We start from the raw sequence: 11,983 nt of genomic DNA, 5'->3' as shown, positions 1-11,983 counted from the left end.
CAGTTCATGTGGTTGCTCAGTCCTGCTTCTGTGTGAATCTGCAGCATTTTAGCCTCTGGTTTCTACAGGATAGAAACGGTGTTTCTGTAGCTAATCATGATACCACACAGTGGCTGTGCATGACATGGTGATGCAGAAGGTGATTGCCTTGAGATTATATAACACAGCAAGTGCTGCCCTTGCTTAGAATGTTCCTAAAGACAGGAAAAAGAGAGGGAAAAGCAGAGGTAGATGGCCCAGGGAGGACTGTGGATGTTGCACTCCACTTAGTTGGCCAGAAAGGTAAAAGTCCTGGAGTTCTGAGGTCTCTTCCTGCAAATCCAAAGGATCCTGGTGGGCACAAGAGCCGCAGGCTGTTGAAGGGAGCAGCAGAAGGAATTTGGGCACAGCTGGGAGCTGGAAGGGCATGGGGGAGCTGGGAAGGGAGGGCCGAGGGGTGACAGGGATGCAGAAACATGGGCTGGACAATTTCTACCCGCACCTGATGAATTCTGCTTGATTATTTTTAATCACTGGTCTCAGAAGTCCCTGCCCTCCTGCTAGGAAGGGTAATTACATTCCCATTAGGAGCCTGGGAGGTGTGTGAACCTCAGGGCTGCTCTGAGGGGCTGTCACAGGTCCCAGGGTGTCATTACTGAGTGGTTTTTACACCATGGGTCCAGGCGTGGCTGAGTCTCCCTCGCTTCAGACAAGATCCGTCCCCATTAGTCTCAATCCTCACTCTGTTGACTTTTGGCCATTTCTTAACCAGCTTGAAGAAGGATCTGGAGCAAAAAGGGGTCGCTTAGCAACGAGGGCGGCTGGAGAATGGGTCAGTGATTAACAGTGATGTCTAATCAAGGTTAAGAATGCAGGGCAGCCCAGCCTGCGCCGGCGCTGCTCGATGGCTGGGATGTCTCAGCGCTCCGACCTGGGATTGATGGTGGTGGGAAGGAAATTTATACCAGCTGTAGTCCTGGCCTCATGAACACAACAAGGCTTGAAAGCAGACTGAAGTCTCTTTTCTTTACTGATACCTTACCAAAAAAGCGTTAAATAACCTCTGGATGAGTAACATAGGCATGGTCTGTGTTTGACATGTGTTTTTTCCCAAGGCTCTGGGCCTTCCCCATGCCATGTGACTTCACAAACAGAAATAGATCTGCACAGGAGTGTGGAAAATACAGAGTCTGGCTGTAGAGCAGAAATGAAGAAGGAAGAAGGACACTGGGGTTCTGGTTCTGGTCACCTGTGTGGATGTTGATGTTCCTCCAGGCAATCAAATGACAAATGCCATGGAAGCTTGATGAATATATTCTTCTGAGTCTTCCTTGGCAAAGTGATTATTTTCCTGAGTCCTTGGGGATGCTTTGATTTCTGGATGAAGAGGTCCCTGGCAGATTTTTCTCCTTGCACAGAGTAGAAAAGGAGGTGTCGGGGGTGTGATTTCATTTACCCCAATAAATGTCCCAGCACTCCCCATTGCTGCAGGAACATCCAGTGAGAATATCAATCACTAGAGCAGCACTGCATCTGTTGGATGTGATATTGGGGTTGTTTTGCCAAGTCATTTACTTTCATTGTCTAATCAATTCCTCAAGTCTCTTGCCTATTTGCCTCTTTGTTTAATTAACCCCTCTTTTCAGCCTTACCCCCCCAAGTCATCATCCTGATCTGGGAGGTGAGGATCAGCTGACAGTGCCTCCTCAGCAGTCACGGGAAGCAGTGCACTCAGGAGCCCTGGCTGAAGGTGATTTATATTGCTGAGGACTAATCTCCATCACTGTCCAAAACTGACAATGTCATGGACAGGCAGCTCTCTTCCTTCACTCCCCTGACAATTTTCCCCCCTCCCCTGCTTCCACTGAACAGACTTATTCCCTGCCAACTGAAATAATGCATATTTTAAAGATGCCTTTCACACTGATATTACTCATCACCTTCTTCACCTCCCACCACCGGTCCAGGAGAAAAATCATATTAATGCCCCTTTCCACAGGAGTCAGATGATGTCTTAATGAATGCTTTCCTTGCTTGCTTTTGGTCATTAAACACACTCTGCCATTGTTGGCTCTTTATGGCTTCAGCCTAAGTGGTAAAATCCATAAGTGAGACTTTGCAGAGGTTTTTAGGTGTCATTAGGGATCATTAATATGCAGAGCAATGCCAGGCAGGAGAGGCTGCTGGGGTAGGCAATATCCATCATCTGCTGCAGGATAGCTTTAGGTCAGCAGAAATCGGGTACAGGGGCTGGGTTTGGGCAAGGACTCCTCGTTAGTGTATCAGGACAGTGTGGGGTAGGAAAAGGCAACCCTGAGCAGCTCTGGGGTTCCTTCCATCCTGGCTCTGCAGTGTTGATCTGCAGCAGTTTTTGGATGCTGTAGCTCTTGCAGTCACTCCAATGTCTCCTCACTACAGAGAGGCTATGCCCAAACTTGATAGCTTGGACTGCATTTGTATAAATTGAATTAATACCCAGTTTCAGGCTATCTCCTGCCTGCTTCCACAGGCCAAAGGGGTTTTTTTTCCTTCCTCCTGCCTTCTTCATTAGCATCTTCATTTCTGCCTTCTGAGCCTTTCCCTGCTTTTGCTCGTTTGTTTGCCACCAGGGATGGATTTCTACACCCCTCACCCAGGCAGCTGCTTGCAGGGGGAGCCCTGGCACCTTTGTGGTGGCACTTGAGTGACTTTGGTGCCTTTGTGGGTGCAGCAGGGGCTGCCTGGGGCTGCCTGTGATGGTGGTCTCCTATTTACCTGTGGCTGTGGGATGTCTTCCTGGGATCCAGGGAGAGCTTTCTGCCTTGTTTTCCTTGCTCTACACGGCCTGGGAGCATCAGGGGTGTTTCCTATGGTCTGTCGTGGCTCAGAAGGAAGGGAGACCAGTTGAGCAAGGATTTATGTATCTCCTCTTTATTTAAAGTGTTTTTCCACCATGGAAAGTTCAAAAGATGATTCTCTCCATGCTGGTTTCTGATACCGGGCAGGCTGGAAATGTGAGTGGGTATGTTAATGTTACTCCTGGCCCTCATGGCGTTCACTTCTGAAAAACAGAAATGGTTTTAATGTGCTTGGCCTGGGAGCTTTGATTTGAAATGAATACTGTCAGCCATGTGAAACAGATGATAAATTACACTGAAAAATGTGTTTTGGTTTCCAGCAGCAGCGCTGGGGTTATGCCACAACTACAGGCAAAGCAGAGTCATTTGAAGTGCAGGTGTTTGCCTTCCTGGCTCCTGCCATGCTGTGCTGCACTGCTGAGCCACCTGGGCTGCTGGGAGGTGTCCGTGCCCAGGCAGGGGCTGGAGCTGGCTGGGCTCAAAGGTCTCTTCCATGCTGTGATTGCATTCTGTGATTCCATGATTTTCCCATGGCTGGTTTTGGTTCAAGGTGAAGCTGGCTGCCTGTGCAGTGACTCCTGCTCCTGGGGGGCAGGAGTTGCCATGCTATCCCATGGGGCCTTTCCCCAGGTGGAATCACAGACTCATTGAGGCTGGAAAAGCCCTCTGAGGCCATCGAGTCCGAGGTGTGCCCCGTGCCCCCTTGTCACCAGCCCAGAGCACTGAGTGCCACCTCCAAGGATGGGCACTTCAAACCTCCCTGGGCAGCCCCAGCCAATCCCTCGCCACCCTTTCCATGGGGAAATTCCTGCTGGTGTCCACCCTGAGCTCCCCTGGCCCAGCCTGAGGCCGTTCCCTCTCCTCCTGTCCCTGTTCCCTGGGAGCAGAGCCCGACCCCCCCCGGCTGTCCCCTCCTGTCAGGAGCTGTGCAGAGCCACAAGGTCCCCCGTGAGCCTCCTTTTCTCTGGGCTGAGCCCCTTCCCAGCTCCTTCTGCCCCTCCTGGTGCTCCATTCCCTTCCCAGCTCCGTTCCCTTCCCTGGACACGCTCCAGGGGACAGGATGCTGCCCCCCACTCTGCCATGGGGTTCCCAGGCACCCACAACACAACCCCTGGAACTGATATCCTGGATTCAGCTTTGCACTGTGGTGGTGAAGCCCTGCCTCAGGCAGAGGGATGGCTACGGGACCCTGGCTGCTCCCAGGGCTCCTGCTTTTTGGGATTTTTTTATTTCCCAAAAAAATGGGAGAAAAAAAGTTGCTGGTTGCTTTATATGCTCATTAAAAGCAATGTGAATTTGTGGGTAAAAGGGAAGATAGCAAATGTAACCCAATGTAAGCTCTAATGTGTTTGTAGATAAAAACCAACCTGACATGTTTCTGTGCTGGAGATTTATAATCTAATCATTCCTTCACTTGCTCAGCAGGGACTGCAGCAGCATGTAGTTATTTACATATAGGGAACATTAAACAGCCACCTCTTTAAACCATGTGTGAACATAAAATCCTACAACCACTGCTGAGTTGGATATCTGTGAAAGACAAGAACGAGAATAAAGCAGAAGCGAGCAGAATGAAAAGGTATCTCTGCAAGGAGCAGCTGTGCCAGGGACTTACTCTGTCCCTGTGCATCCTGATTTAACTCTGTGCCCAGTGAACACATGCAGCAGGTTTGCTCTGTGCTCCTGCCCAGCTGTGCTGAGCTGCTGGGGGCTTTGTGACCCTGTGAGGCACCCCAGCATCCCTCTAGAGGTGTCAGCACGTCTTTGGGGCAGCTGTGATCCCTCAGAGACTGAAACCCTGTTTGCACCTTCCCCTCAGGTGGCTTTTGCTGTGTACTTGCTGGCTCCTGCAGGGATCAGGATGACTTTGTCCAGGTGCTGGAGCTCACTCCTGTGGTGGTGTTGTCTGGCACAGCCACCTCGGCTTTGCCACGGCTCCTGTGGACGCCTGACAGCTCCCATGGCTCCAGCCAGGCTGCTGCAGCTCCGGGCTCTGTGCTGTGGATCTCTGACTCTGGAGGTTGGCAAGGGGGTTGGGGGATGTTAGTTGTTTTTCCTTCCTTTTTTCCAGGAGAAAAATGCATGGAAAAGGCAGGCTCTGGAGAAATTGCTGCTCTCTGTATCGTACAAGCCCTAAAATACCACATTTCACTGTTTTCTTTCTGTTGTGGCTTAGTTCTTTGAAATGGACTCTCCTGTGATTTCCCATTTCTTTTACTGATTTTGAGCAGGAGCCTGAAAACAATTTCCCAGTACAGGGGAGGCCTCCCCAGGTGGGTGCAGCTGCATCCTGCAGAAGCCAGACTCAGCCCAGGGCAGGTTTGGTGCTAGGTGTCAGCCTGCAGGGGTGGGACAGAGCTGTTAGTTGTGCCCCAGACATGGGTTTATCCCTTCCTGATGATTCTCCTTCTTGCTGGGCTCCTCTGTGGCTCTGCTGATGGTGAGCCTGAGAAGAGCAGCTTCTGTCGGGATTTGGGATAAAAGAAGTCCATTTCTGTGATATGGGGGGATAAGACAGTGAGTTTCTATCACAGAAATAAAACTGTTTCCTACTTGTAAAACATCCTTCTGGTGGCATTTTGAAATACTGCCCTTTGTATCTCTCATCTTTTAACCCTCTGCATTCCTGGGCCCTGAAAGGAATGTGATTAAAAAAATGTGAAAAGGGGGAGCCTTAAGAAATGTTTTGTTCTTAAATCCTCACCATTTTTAAGTAGTATTTTAAGAATATCTTCTATATTTTAAATTAGTTTGTCAGAGTATAATTACCACGAATGAGGTAAGAAACTCACTTAAACACTGCAACTGTGGTGGAGAATCCAATTTTCAGAAATCAGTGGAAATTGTAATTGGAGTCATTAAGTGCCGACTTTGGTAATTAAGAGTCGGGTTTTGACATTTCTGGCTCTGTTGCTAATTGTCCGTGGAGAGGCTACAAAAATGTTGTGTTTGCTGAGCATTTGGTGGCTCCCTGGGCCTGTGCAGCTGCTGGCCATGCTTATACAGGGGTTGGTAGTCCAGCAGAGGCTTCAGTGGTGCCTCCTCTTCATTTGTGTCACAGGATAGAGAGAAAAGGATCCCTTTGGGTAATTCTCAGGAGAAGGAGTTTTCCAAGCAAGAGATTGATGCCCAGCTCCTCAGCCTGTCATGCTTTCAAACCTGGATCTTGGAGTGTAAATCTATCTTGATAAAACATCTGGATCTCCCTGCGGAGTGAAAGCGCTGATAGAGTTATTCATGAAAGAAATCAGTGGTGGAAGTGCATCCTTGTCACTCCTTGTTTGCAGAATTATCTCTGGGAAGTCAGGATGTTCTGCATTTTTAACTCCTGTAGTTCAGGCAAGATGCTTTTGTTATAATAATGGAGAAACCATGAAACCCCTGGCATGCTGATAGTTATCATCAGCTACAACAAGCCTTATGTTTGTTTTCCTGTTAAGAATTCTAATTTTCCAGAGCAGTGGCATTTATAAGGCTTTTTTCTTTAATTTTGTTGTTTTCCCAACTCCCAGATGATGCTGCCTGGGCTTCCAGCATGGGAGCTGAGGTGATGGTTTTGTGCTTTTGAGCTTTTACACCCACAAACCCATTGATGGCTGCAGTCTCCTTCTCTGGGTTTGAGTCTGTCATGAGCTCCTGTCTCAGCAGAAGCCAGAGTCCAGCCAGAAAGTTTCCTAAAACATGTTTTTAGCACTTTGGCCATGCTCATTTCTCAGGCACGTGGAAACCGCTGGCAGTTAGTTAAACACTTGTTTTACCCAGAAATCCCCTTTTTGCCATGGTAGGGTTTTTCCCAAATTGCACTTCCCTTTTCTTCCTGGGGGCTCTGACCTTTAAAGCTGAGTGGGTGCTTTCTCCTGGACTTGTTCACGTTTATGTTTGATGTGCGGCATCCATGGGTTGGATATTCTTTGGAGTTGGGCACCTGGTGGGATGGGCAGAAGGGAACAGGCACCCCGAGGGAGGGCTCCCAGGAGCAGCCTTGGCCACCCAGCTGTGTTCAGAAGGAATGACCACAGAATCATGGAATATCTGGAGTTGGGAGGGACTCGTGAGGATCATCCAGTCCCTCCCCATGTCCCATTGCAGCCACGTGGTTTCCGGATACTGCCCTGCTCAGAATACCTGGCAGTGGCTGAGTGCCGTGTGACAGAAGCCAGGGCAGCAGCTGGAGCAGGCTGGAGTCACCTTTCCTGGGCAGGCTGGTTAGGAAGGGCTGTCTGCTCATGCCTGGGCTCCGTGCAGCTTTGGGCAGCTCCTGTGCTTGGTGCTGGGGCTCCAGGCTGAGCTCTCCCAGGCACTGGCTCCCAGCTGAACTCCTGCTTGAGCTGCAGTAAGGAGGATACACTCTGCTTTAGGCAGAGTTTTTTCCCTGCTCCTCTTCCCTTCCTTTTCCTTTCCTTTGGGTTTATGTCTCCAGACAGCCTAATTGGATTACTGGGTCACTCCGCTCACCGCGGGCTCTGCAGGACTGGGACTGGTCCCAGGGGCTCTGCAGCTGATGTGGGCTGGCAGCCTGCTGAGCCTCGTGGTCCCTTGGGGAATCTCCCTCCAAGCCCTTCAGTGGTGGGTGCATTCCTTCATTTCACCTGGCTCTAGCTGGAGGGAGGAACAATTCCCAATGTCTTTGTTGGAAGCTGCTGCAGCCTCTGAGTGGGACTGGCCTCTTCTGGGGAGCACATGGGAGTGGAAAGGCTTGAGTGCAGCTCAGATGTTTGCCTGTGGGCAGCTCTCAGTGAGACTTGGGCTCTGTGCCTCAAAGAAAGCAGCTCCTTGCAGTTCCCATGGCAAGCTGTCCTTCCTGGCCGAGCAGAGCCGTGAGCCCTGTGTGCTCTCCGTGCAAGAGGATCCTCCTGTGTCCCACCGGGACTCCTCTCCACACCCTTCTGCCACCCAGATGCCAAGTGGAGGAACCCTGAAAGTCAAAATTGTTCTCAGTGGGACTGCCCCGAGGGAAAACTCGACCCCTCTGTTTTCCAGGGATCTCTGTGGACGGTGCTGTCAAACTCCGTCCCTCTGGAGCTGCTGTGTTCACCTGGGAGCTGTTAGACCTCTGGAAAACGAGAGATCTTGCCAAGGTGAGTACAAATGACATGTCAGAGCATCAGTCCATTTTTCTCTTTTATTTTTTTCTTTCTTCAGTGACTGAGGTGTTTTCAAGAAAGAAAAAATTAAGGCTTTGCTACTTCTGGAACAGAACTCCTGTGCTATCCTTCCTCTTAGGTTTTTATAGTTTAAATGTGTGGGTGTGTGTTGTGGCATCATGTGTGTCCCACCACACGTCCCCCCCCCTTTTCTCTGCTTCTTTAGTCATGAGGATTCAAGTCTCACATGCTTAAAATTTGTCACATGGATCCAGCAGCAGTTTAAAAAAACCAAGCCACTAAAAAAAACCCCCAGAAAACGGCAGGTGTGAAGCAGACCTCGTGGTTTGGATGCCTGGAGCCTGGCCACACCATATTTCCAAGGACCATCTGCAAGGAGGGGGTTTCTCCAGTGTGTCCCTGAGTCCTGGGCTGGTGCTGGGCTTGCCCTGCCATGGAGGATTTGGGATTTTCCTGTGGCTGGCACTGCCCCGTGCCCATTCAGGTGCATGTCCTTGGGCCTGCTCATGTACTTTGGTGAGGCAGAGGTGTCTCCTGACAGTCTGGCCCTCTAAGGGCTGCTGGTCCCTACCTCTGGCACTGGGACTGTGCAGGAAACAGTGCTGGAGATGCTGCATAACCCTGACCCTTCTGTTTTGGAGGGGAAGAAGAGGTGCAAGGAGGGTGGATGGCGTTGCCTGTCCGTGCTGTGTGACTGGGGCTCTGGAGGATGGCACTGCAGCAGTTCCCACCAGTGTCTGAGTGGGGTCAGTAAATTCCTGCCTGATTTTGGTGGGCATTGGATGGTTTCTGCTGGGAGGCAATAAACACACAGATCACAGAATGCTTTGGGTGGGAAGGGGCCTTAAAGCCCATCCAGTGCTACCCCCTGCCATGGGCAGGGACACTTCCATTGTCCCAGGGTGCTCCAAGCCCCATCCAACCTAGTCTTGGACACTTCAGGGATCCAGGGGCAGCCACAGCTGCTCTGGGCACCCAGGGCCCTCACAGGGAGGAATTCCTTCCCAGTATCCCATCTAACCCTGCTCTCTGGCAGTGGGAAGCCATTCCCCCTTCTCCTGTCACCCTTTTAAACAGTCTCTCTACATCTTTCCTGTAGCTCCTTCAGGTCCTGAAGGGCTGCAATTAGGTCACCCCAAAGCCTTCTCTTCTGCAGGCTGAACAACCCCAATTCTCCCAGACTTGTAAAGGATGTAGAAAAAAAAAAAAAAGGAGGAATTTTCTCTTTAACAATGCCTCGTTGCACAGAAGCAGGATTTCTTGCCCTCTGGCATCCTCAAGTCGGGAGGTCAGGGTTTGTGGAGGGGGGATTGGTGCAGGCTGACCCCCTGGTGTGACCCGTGGAGCACAATCCCACGAAGCAGGGCTGTTCCTGATTAAAGTGTTCCAGGGAGCGGGGGATGAGGAGGAGGCTAAGCACATTCCCTTCCTTGGCTTGTTAGGAGCCGCTTCAGGGAGCGGGCTGGGATGAGTGGAGCTGCAAAAAGCCCTCACAAAGCCAGGCTTTGCCCTGAGAATCGCAATAAAAGCCCACAAGCCCAAAGAGCCAGATTAATCTAGAAGCTGTGCAGCCCGGGGAGGAGGGTTGGAAGCGGGAGTGCAGCAGCTCAGGCTGACCTTTGCCTCAACTCCAGCGCTCTTCCAGAGGCACACAGCGTCTGAGCGGGGTGAGCCAGGCTTCTGGGGCAGCCCTTGGGCGCTGGGCTTCTCCTCAGTGCCACACGTGCAGGGCTCCAGGGCTGCCACTAGCCACGCTGTCCCTCCGCGCCTCCCCGAGTGGCAGTGGCAGGCTGTGTCCCCAGAGCGCTGGAGCAGGTCCCTTGTGCAGCTTGGAGAGGCTGGTGCCACTCACATGTGCTGCCTGGCACGGGGCAGTGGCTGCTGCTAAGGGCTGAATGGTCCCGGTGACCCAGAATACAAAGGAAACAGGCCTGCTCCTGTCCAGCGTGGATCTTCTGCTTCCCTTTTCCCTCTCCTCCCTCCTCTCCAGCACAGAGCTGCACGGTGAAAGCTGAGAGCAGAATTCCTCTTCCCAGGCTGCTCCAGGCAGTTGTTTCTGTCATCTCTGTTTATATAGACCTGAGGCAGGTTAAAGCACCTTTAAAACTCAGAGGCTTCTCAGGGGTGAGCCCGTGTGTGTATCTCACCCAAAATATCCCAGACCTCCTGGTCCCTTCCATCCTCCTCCCCTAACTGAATTCTGTGTCCTCCCCACGAGCTTCCTGGTGCTCCAGGACACTTCTAACCACTTCTGAGCATCTTAGTCACACTATAGGCACGCTCCTTCCCAACATTTATTAACCTGTATTGCCTCTAACAGCAAGTGGAGAAGGGAATCACACAAACATCAGGGTTGGAAGAGACCTCCGAGGATCTCTGTTGCCAAGGCTGGGTCTCCTGACTCTGGGGGATTTCACGTGGATTGGAGCATGTCTTCCTCTTTAGTCCTTTCTATACAAGGGTGTTGTCCTATGGCCAAATTCTCTCCTGAAGTTATTTTAAAAAAGCCCTAAATTGTGATGAGTGGATGTGTTCCTGTACAAGTATCACATGGATATATATATATATATATATATATATATATATATATAGTAATTTTTAATGGCATCTTAGAAGCTTAGAGAGCAATTAGTTTACTTTTGTGCCAGTGTTTTTGCCTGTGTGGAGTGGGAGTTCTTGCTGACATGTGCTGGAGTCCTTCTCTTGCCCTTCAGCTGGTGATGGTTTAAATAAAAAACAATTTCTTTAGGAGTGTGTCAGAGGAGTTCTGTTTTGAAAAGCTGTTTGCTTTCTTAAGTCCATGTGCACATATGTTTTTCTCTTTATGGTCTTAGGTTTCAGTGCTGTTTAAAGCCCATTTTTCAAAACTGAGTTATTTAGAAGCCTAAGTGAGATTATTGTATGAGTTTCTTCACTGTGGAAAAAAGGGAACAGAGTTTATACCTCCTCCCAACTTTGTCCTCTCTTTACCACCTCTGCCCTGTTAACTTTCTAAAGATGTTTTTTTAGCTGAAAGCTCAAAATAAGAGATAGAAATGAATAGAAAGCTGTCCTGGTCTTTTGTAAACTACATAAGACTATCCAGATGTGTAAGAGGCTGGTGTAAACCAAGGCTCCAGTAATTTTGAAAATGAGAAGCTGTCCATGCCTACAGCTCCTAGAAACCTGATCCATCAGTTATTTGTGGGATTTTGAGCATCTGGAGCAATTTCCTAATTTTGCAGGAGTCTTGGTGTGCAGTTGAGGGCCAAGTGCTTCCTCTCTGTCTGCCTGGCTGACTCCCTGGTGTAAAGCAGTAGGAACAGCAGTCCAGGAGAGCTGTATGGACACATGCTCTGGCTTGGGGCTGGTGTTGGGATGAAGTTCATCCTGCCTGAGGGCAGCAGGAGGCCTTGCACAGCCTTTGGAAATGTCTCTGAGGCTATCAGGGCTCTGTTGGCTCGATGCAGCCAGGCTGGTTCCATGTAGGAGTTCAGCTGAGCCCTGTTGGGAGCCACGGCCATGTTTTTCTCCCCAGGCTGGCCTTTTGTTTGGTTTCTCACGTTCCCCTGCTTAGTCATCCCTTCTCTCAGTTGCTTCCCCCTCTCCTGACTGGCACACAAGACCCTGCCTGGAGGATGGTGCTCATTGCTGGGAGTTTGCCCTAGCAACCAGAGAGATCTCCAAAAATAGCTGCTCCCGGGGTGGCAGAGCCTCTCTGGAGCTCAGGACGTGGCTCTGGGGGCTCCCAGGGCACTCCGAGGCCACAGCTGTGTTTCTGGGGCTGGCATGGGACAGAGGGAACCAGGGCTGGATGGATTCTGTGCAGGAGAGGGAAATGCCTTTGCATCCCGAGTGTCCCTCCCATGTATCCATGTGTGTGAGTGTGTTTGTGCCTGTCACCTGAGCTGTCACTTGCCTGGGCACATGTGTGGTGCCAGCCTGGCTGTGCCAGGGCTGGAATTCCTGCTGGATTCCTGCTGGTGGCCCTGGAGCAGGCTGGCATCACAGATGCCTCCCGAGGAGCAGGGCAGGCACTCCAGGAGGGCTCTCCTTTCTGGGAGCATGGCTGCACAGCTCGCT

This window comes from Anomalospiza imberbis, chromosome 2 (assembly GCF_031753505.1).
Source record: "Anomalospiza imberbis isolate Cuckoo-Finch-1a 21T00152 chromosome 2, ASM3175350v1, whole genome shotgun sequence".
In the NCBI taxonomy this organism is placed as follows: domain Eukaryota; kingdom Metazoa; phylum Chordata; class Aves; order Passeriformes; family Viduidae; genus Anomalospiza; species Anomalospiza imberbis.
Note: the sequence above shows the minus strand (reverse complement) of the source record.